Below are 9,590 nucleotides of genomic sequence, written 5' to 3'. Positions count from 1 at the left end.
ACGATACACTGCCCCATTCATTCTTTCCTTTACACGGATCAGTCGTCCTGGTCCCTTTGCAGAAAAACAGCCCCAAAGCATGATGTTTCCACCCCCATGCTTCACAGTAGGTATGGTGTTCTTTGGATGCAACTCAGCATTCTTTGTCCTCCAAACACGACGAGTTGAGTTTTTACCAAAAAGTTATATTTTGGTTTCATCTGACCATATGACATTCTCCCAATCATCTTCTGGATCATCCAAATGCACTCTAGCAAACTTCAGACGGGCCTGGACATGTACTGGCTTAAGCAGGGGGACACGTCTGGCACTGCAGGATTTGAGTCCCTGGCGGCGTAGTGTGTTACTGATGGTAGGCTTTGTTACTTTGGTCCCAGCTCTCTGCAGGTCATTCACTAGGTCCCCTTGTGTGGTTCTGGGATTTTTGCTCACCGTTCTTGTGATCATTTTGACCCCACGGGGTGAGATCTTGCGTGGAGCCCCAGATCAAGGGAGATTATCAGTGGTCTTGTATGTCTTCCATTTCCTAATAATTACTCCCACAGTTGATTTCTTCAAACCAAGCTGCTTACCTATTGCAGATTCAGTCTTCCCAGCCTGGTGCAGGTCTACAATTTTTTTTTCTGGTGTCCTTTGACAGCTCTTTGGTCTTGGCCATAGTGGAGTTTGGAGTGTGACTGTTTGAGGTTGTGGACAGGTGTCTTTTATACTGATACGTTCAAACAGGTGCCATTAATACAGGTAACGAGTGGAGGACAGAGGAGCCTCCTAAAGAAGTTACAGGTCTGTGAGAGACAGAAATCTTGCTTGTTTGTAGGTGACCAAATACTTATTTTCCACCATAATTTGCAAATAAATTCATTAAAGATGTTATTTTCTGGATTTTTTTTCTCATTTTTTCTGTCATAGTTGAAGTGTACCTATGATGAAAATTACAGGCCTCTCTCGTTTTTTTAAGTGGGAGAACTTGCACAATTGGTTCCTGACTAAATACTTTTTTGCCCCACTGTATATCCACATATTTGTCCTGCCTCATGATGCTATCTATTTTGTGAAGTGCACCAGTCCCTCCTGCAGCAATGCACCCCCACAACATGATGCTGCCCCACCCCCATGCTTCACGGTTGGGATGGTGTTCTTCAGCTTTCAAGCCTCCCCCTTTTTCCTCCAAACATAATGATGGTCATTATGGCCAAACAGTTCTATTTTTGTTTCATCAGACCAGAGGACATTTCTCCAAGAAGTATGATCTTTGTCCCAATGTGCAGTTACAAACTGTAGTCTGGCTTTTTGGTGGTGTTTTGGAAAAGTGGCTTCTTACTTGCAGAGCGGCCTTTCAGGTTATGTCGATATAGGACTCGTTTTACTGTGGAAATAGATACTTTTGTATCTGTTTCCTCCAGCATCTTCACAAGGTCATTTGCTGTTGTTCTGGGATTGATTTGCACTTTTCACACCAAAGTACGTTCATCTCTAGGAGACAGAATGCGTCTCCTTCCTGGGCAGTATGATGACTGCGTGGTCCTATGGTGTTAATACTTAGCATACTATTGTTTGTACAGATGAATGTGGTACCTTCAGGCTTTTGGAAATTGCTCCTACGGATGAACTAGACTTGTGGAGGTCTACAACTTTTTTCTGAGGTCTTGGCTGATTTCTTTGGATTTTTCCCATGATGTCAAGCAACGAGGCACTGAGTTTGAAGGTAGGTCCTGAAATACATCCACAGCTACACCTCTATTTGACTTAAATTATGTCAATTAGCCTATCAGAAGCTTCTAAAGTCTTGACATTTTCGGGAATTTTCCAAGCTGTTTAAACGCACAGTCAACTTAGTGAAGGTAAACTTCTGACCGACTGAAATTGTGATAGTGAAATAATCTGTCTGAAAAATTACTTGTGTCATGCACAAAGTAGATATCCTAACCGACTTGACAAAACTGTAGTTAACAAGAAATGTGTGGAGTGGTTGAAACACTTAGGTTGGAGTCATTAAAACTTGTTTATCTAAACTTCTGACTTCAACTGTATAAATGCAGAGAATATTTTTGGGGAATCTCTTATAAAATGGGTTAGAGTTATGTATAGTAACCCTAGGTGTAAAATATTAAATAATGGCTACATCTCAGAAAGTTTTAAACTATCTAGAGGAGTAAAACACAAGGTCGTCCACTATCGGCACATCTATTTATTATTGCCATCAAAATGTTAGCTGGTAAAATTAGATCAACAATAATATTAAGGGATTAGAAGCTAAGGTGTCATTGTACGCTGATGAGTCATGTTTTCTTTTAAAACTACTATCTCTCCACGGCCTCATGAAAATCTAGATACTTTTTCTATATTCTCTCAATTAAAACCAAATTATGATAAGTGTACTATATTATTGGATCACTAATTTTACATTACTGTGTAGTTTACCAATTAAATGGTCTGACGGAGATGTGGACTTACTCGGTATACAAATCCCAAAAGAAAGAAATTCTCACTCAAATACATTTTTATAGAAAGTTAGCAAAATTGTTAGATATTTTCATTTCCATGATAGCAAGATCTTATCTATTTATAGAAAAATCACCTGCTCACTTTCGGTAGTTTGAAAAGGAAATAATCTCTTTTATTTTTTATTTTTTTTTTTTTAACAAGCCTTAGAAAGTTGGTTGCAATTCCAGTTTAATCCACCTGAAAAGACAGAACAAATAATACAAATATTGTGGTTAAACTCAAATATACTAATTGATTTAAAAAATACATATTTTCAAAGAACTGTTTAAATATGGTATAATTTTAGTGAATGATATCATAACTATGACTGGTGGAGTTATGTCATACATACAGCTAACACAGACATATGGAAATGTCTGTTCTACCCAAAATTACAACCAACTAATTGCAGCATTACCACAAAAATGGAAGAGGCAAGTAGAAGGGGAAACAAGTTACTTACTTTTATTGTCAGCCCTGCATTAAAGACCATAAATGGTTCAAGAAAAGTGATGAATAAAAACATACCAATTTCATTTATGGACCAAAAAACTGACAGCTGTGTCATATAAATGACAAAATAGTTGGGAAGAGATTTTCGATGTACCCATTCCATGCCACATGGTTTATGAATTGATACGCAAAACTTCAAATTTTCCATTTACATTACAATACAAAATTATTGTAACCAATAGAATGTTAGCAGTGTATATATATGTATATATGTGTATATATATACATATATGTGTATATATGTGTATATATGTGTATATATGTGTATATATATGTATATATGTATATATGTATATATGTGTATATATATATATATGTATATATATATGTATATATGTATGTGTATATATATACATACATATATATATACACATACATATATATATACACATATATGTATATATATATGTGTATGTGTATATATATATATGTATGTGTATGTATATATATATATATATGTATGTGTATATATGTGTGTGTGTATATGTATGTATACATATATATATATATATATACACATACATATATATATATACATACATATATACATATGTGTATATATATATATATATATGTATGTGTATATATATATATATGTGTATATGTATACATATATGTATATATGTATGTATGTATGTATGTATATGTATGTATGTATATGTATATATATATATATATATACATATACATATATATATATACATATATATACATATATATACATACATATATATATACACATATATATATACATATATATATATACATGTGTGTGTATATATATATATATATATATGTGTATATATATATATATATGTGTGTATATATATATATGTGTGTGTATATATATATATACATACACACACACACACACACACACACACACACACACACACACTGCTCAAAATAAATAAAAAATGTTTTTATCAACCCACGGAGGTCAACCCACACTACAGGCTGATCCAACTTTGATGTAATGTCCTTAAAACAAGTCTAAATGAGGCTCAGTAGTGTGTGTGGCCTCCGTGCCTGTATGATCTCCCTACAACGCCTGGGCATGCTCTTGATGAGGTGGCGGATGGTCTCCTGAGGGATCTCCTCCCAGACCTGGACTAAAGCATCCGCCAACTTTTGGACAGTCTGTGATGCAACGTGGATGGAGTGAGGCATGATGTCCCAGATGTGCCCAATTGGATTCAGGTCTGGGGAACGGGCGGGCCAGTCCATAGCATCAATGCCTTCCTCTTGCAGGAACTGCTGACACACTCTAGTCACATGAGGTCTAGCATTGTCTTACATTAGGAGGAACCCAGGGCCAACCGCACCAGCATATGGTCTCACAAGGGGTCTGAGGATCTCATCTCGGTTCCTAATGGCAGTCAGGCTACCTCTGGCGAGCACATGGAGGGCTGTGCGGCCCCCCAAAGAAATGCCACCACACACCATGACTGACCCACCACCAAACCGGTCATGCTGGAAGATGTTGCAGGCAGCAGAACGTTCTCCACGGCGTCTCCAGACTCTGTCACGTCTGTCACATGTGCTCAGTGTGAATCTGCTTTCATCTGTGAAGAGCACAGGGCGCCAGTGGCGAATTTGCCAATCTTAGTGTTCTCTGGCAAATGCCAAACGTCCTGCACGGTGTTGGGCTGTAAGCACAACCCCCACCTGTGGACGTCGGGCCCTCATACCACCCTCATGGAGTCTGTTTCTGACCGTTTGAGCAGACACACGCACATTTGTGGCCTGCTGGAGGTCATTTTGCAGGGCTCTGGCAGTGCTCCTCCTGCTCCTCCTTGCACAAAGGCGGAGGTAGTGGTCCTGCTGCTGGATTGTTGCCCTCCTACGGCCTCTTCCACGTCTCCTGATGTACTGGCCTGTCTCCTGATAGCGCCTCCATGCTCTGGACACTATGCTGACAGACACAGCAAACCTTCTTGCCACATCTCGCATTGATGTGCCATCCTGGATGAGCTGCACTACCTGAGCCACTTGTGTGGGTTGTAGACTCCGTCTCATGCTACCATTAGAGTGAAAGCACCGCCAGCATTCAAAAGTGACCAAAACATCAGCCAGGAAGCATAGGAACTGAGAAGTGGTCTGTGGTCACCACTTGCAGAACCACTCCTTTATTGGGGGTGTCTTGCTAATTGCCTATAATTTCCACCTATTGTCTATTCCATTTGCACAACAGCATGTGAAATTTATTGTCAATCAGTGTTGCTTCCTAAGTGGAGTTTGATTTCACAGAAGTGTGATTGAGTTACATTGTGGTGTTTAAGTGTTCCCTTTATTTTTTTGAGCAGTATACATTTTATTTATTTATTTTTTTTACCAATAAAAGATTGGGGATTGGAAATGATCCAGACAATTACATTGATGGAAGCAACATTCTTTCTGCAATATTAAGCTGATCCACCCCTTAAAAAATACATGTAAATGACAAGAAAATGCTGAAAGGACAAAGACATGGTAGAAGCTCCATTCACTATTATGGAATCATCGCCTATTGTTACCTTCTGTAGTGCATCTGTCAGAATTCAGATCTACCAGGGGTGTCGAGGTCAGAGGATAGGCAGAAACTGTTTGGTTTGGAATGTAGCCCTTTGGGAGAAGAACAGGAGGAGATGTGAGGAACTCTCCCCAGAAATGGAACCAGGCCCTATGGGCCTCTGGCGCTGAGCACAGGTGTCAGTCCAAACTACTGCCCCTGTTTTGTGACTCTAAATCGCCCCTCCCCTTAATCTCTCAATATACCTTACTATGCCATATGACCTCTGATATACTTGCATTTTGTGAATCATTCAATGAGTACATTAACATGATGAGTACATTCAACAAAAATACAGTTCTCTAGAACAGTTGCCAAAAGATTGACTAATTTAGGCTAACTTAATTTAGGAATGCTTAATCATGGCCTGTAGCCTATAATCTAATCGGTCAATTAGCATATTTACAGATCCTGGGCTTTTGGGATTCATTCCTCAATGTTATTTGATTTAGATGTTTTTGAGAGAGAGCTGATACACACACACAATGCTTTCATGATGTATTCGAGGAAGTGCCTCATGTTTGAGGGTTCCATCCGTAAGTGCGCCAACAGCCTGCTAGATAATTTCTGACGGTTTCACCAGAGAGGATCTAAACCTTACATTCCGCCACCCATGAGCCAAACAAACACGAAACACGGGTCGGTTGCATTGGTGCCATGGCTCAGATCACACAGTTGATGTCTTTTGTCTGGTCGATGATTGAGGTGAGTGTAGTTACCTAGAAGGAACACTAGATGAAGCTCTGGCTTTGTAGCTGTGTCCTATGTGTGGGGTTGGTCCTCACTGAATAAGTCCCTAAAACCTCTTTCCTTCTTGCTTTCTCTCTAAACCTCTGTCACAGCTTACATCCTGTATTGCTGCTCCAGATAAGGAATAAATATTTAGAAAATATAGCGATATCAGTTTCCCTCTGATGCCTGATTTAAAATTCCCTGCCCTGGGACATATAAAACACACACACATTAGAAAAGTGCAGGGGTTTTGGTGTCCAGGGGAGACGGGGGGGGGGGGGGACATGCGCAGCCAGACAGACAGACGCCACACAGTCACCTAGGTCAGTGAGCTAATGTAGTCTGGGTACACTGACCTACTCACTAAGTTTAATGGAGATGTCATTTTTCTAGGGATATTGGTCTTTGTGGTTACTGGGACTGTTTGTGCCTCAATCTGATGGAAGATGCAGCCTCAACTCCTCACCTCACATATATTACATTTACTCAATTTAATTCAATACATCCTCACAATAAAAATAAAAAAAAGTGGACAATTGGTCTCCATGCAGCAAAAATAAACAGACACACACACACACACACACACACAGAGGACCTGGGTTAGCTGACCTGCTGTCTCCCACCAGTACCGCATGTGGAATGCTAAACTAATCCATCACAAATGGAAAGTGAAGAAGAAAGTCTGAGTAATCCACTTTCACCTTTGTGTCACATGAAGGCATGAGACTCCGTGTCACTTCATCTTCTCCACAGCTACACAATACTGTTAGAGTTGTACAAGAGGTGGGAAAGAGCAGGAGACACATTTTATAACAACCTACATGATCTCTCTCTCTACCTGGTTACACGCACATACATACTCTCACAGCGTGGGTTTGTGTGTGTGTTTCCCTTTGTACAAGTGGCCCACATGTGGGAACAACTATTGGCCTGCAGTTCATTTACTGGGAAGAAATCATTAGCAACCTTTTTTTAAGACATAAAATAATGACCCTTTAAATACCTTTGAACAAAAGATGGGACTCTCTCGTTGTAGTGTCACCGGGGCTCTCAATGCAGCTGCTGGTTACAGTGCTTTTAACACTGTGGTCATTCATTCAACACACACACGCTCACACACACTGCTCAGTACATATCCACCCACACATTAGATAACACTGCTATTTACAGAACTAGGCTATTAGTTAACTGTGTTATGGGGATCCAGTCTCATACAATGTGACCTCAGTTTACCCAGCTGACCCCCCTACCATACAGCCATTAGCGAGTCGTTAAACCTCAATTAGAACAGGCAATCTGCTGTGTGTGTGTGTGTGTGTGTGTCTTTCATGGTGCAAAATGCAGACATTCTGCAGACAACATACTAAACACAGCATGTATGTGTGAATGTGTGTAAGACACCCATATTTGGAAGGCCGCCACGCTGCTTTGATTAAGACCCAGAAACCTCTGCCTCAGGCATTCAGTGTACAGTAATGTGTGTGTGTGTGTGTGTGTGTGTTCATAAGTCCAGGCATCTGTATGACCTTTGATCATTTGGGTCCTTAGTATTGTATTGCTCCACTGTGAACCCTAATAAAGTATTCAATATGTGAGTTTCTGTATTTAGCCTTCCAGTAATAGCATGGCTCAGTTTTTGACAGGACAAAGGTCCACTACACACGACCCCAGGGATACTGTGAAATGACTACAGTGAAAAAGAAAAGCTTGGAGAAAGAGACAAGGGGATGCAAGGCTTTATTGAGTTAGAATAGACAGACAGCCAGAGGGCAAATTCATTATTAGTGGGCCGACTGTTAACTCTTTGCCCTCTGTTTCTTATAGAATATTTTATAAAAAGTGTATCAAATTCAGCGTGTCCATCCATCTCTCGTGCGCTCCCCTCTTTTTCTCTCCTTTCTCTTATTTCCCTACCCTCCCCTATCCCACGGTTTATCTCTGTTATCCGTGTATCAATGTGTAAGAATTAGGTTGAGAGTGGGCAGCAGACACTGTGGCCTTTCGCTGTCCTCCATATTAGGTTCCATAACTTCTCCAAGATGGCCGCCTGTCGCCCAGACACAGGCTGTATACAGTACTGTCAAAACAACACATTCAGCTGTGTCTCTACTGCCAAAATAAAAGAGAGCAGAGAGGAGGGAAGAGGCATAACTCTGTAGTTTTATTTTGTAGGTTAGGGCAGGAATGAAGATTCAATGCACAGAGATTGGTCATGCATGGGGGGGAGGGGCCAAGAGGAGATGGAAGAGAGAGTGTGTGAAGTTGGAGAAGAAGAGTCAGACCGCTGCACTGCTGCTTCCTAATGTCATTACTTATACATCTGGACTCACCAGAAACGCACTGTGTGAGTGTGTGAACACTTTCCTAATATTTAGTTGCACCCCGTTTTGCCCTCAGAACAGCCTCATGTTGTCGGGCATGGACTCTTCAAGGTGTCGACAGCGTTCCATAGGGATGCTGGCCCATGTTGACTCCAATGATTCCCACAGTTGTGTCAAGTTGGCTGGATGTCCTTTGGGTGGTGGACCATTCTTGATACACACAGGAAACTGTTGAGCGTGAAAAACCCAGTATAGTTGCAGTTCTTGACACGCTCACTGGTGCGCCTGGCACCTACTACCATACCCTGTTCAAAGACACTTTTATATTTTGTCTTACCCATTCACCCTCTGAATGGCACATGCACACAATCCATGTTTCAATTATCTCAAGGCTTAAAAATCCTTCTTTAACCTGTCTCATCCCCTTCATCCTCACCCATTGAAGTGGATTTAACACATGACATCAATAAGGGATCATATCTTTCACCTGGATTCACCTGCTCAGTCTGTCATGGAAAGAGCAGGTGTTCCTAATGTTTTGTCCACTCAGTGTATGTGTGTGGTAATGTTAATTATTTGGTGTTGCAGCTGGTTGGTTCATCTTAATGTTGTGTGTTAACTGAATTTATGCTAATTTTAAAGTGTTCAACCCCAAAATATTATGACAAACACAGTCCTTCTCCTGTGAAACTTCAGTGGTTTTTAGCGGGGAGAAAATGTGGCTCATCTATGTGTTACAATGCAAATGTCAGCCATGATGGCTCCCTGTTCCCTCTTCTGCACAGATGTAAAATAGCAGGAAGAGCAGATGAAAAGCAAAGCCCCCTGATAGGCCTCTGTCCTATTGCCTTCACTCGTCCCATCTTCTCAGATAAGTGCTGATGAGAGGGGATAGGGATAGTAGTCCAGAGTGTTAAGATGCAGCCATAGAAGGGTCAGTGTGTGGGGTCAGGGTCATGTTACTGTTATCTGATTTGAAGATCTACTCG

The sequence above is a fragment of the Oncorhynchus clarkii genome, chromosome 28 (genome assembly GCF_045791955.1).
Source record: "Oncorhynchus clarkii lewisi isolate Uvic-CL-2024 chromosome 28, UVic_Ocla_1.0, whole genome shotgun sequence".
NCBI lineage: Eukaryota > Metazoa > Chordata > Actinopteri > Salmoniformes > Salmonidae > Oncorhynchus > Oncorhynchus clarkii.
Note: the sequence above shows the minus strand (reverse complement) of the source record.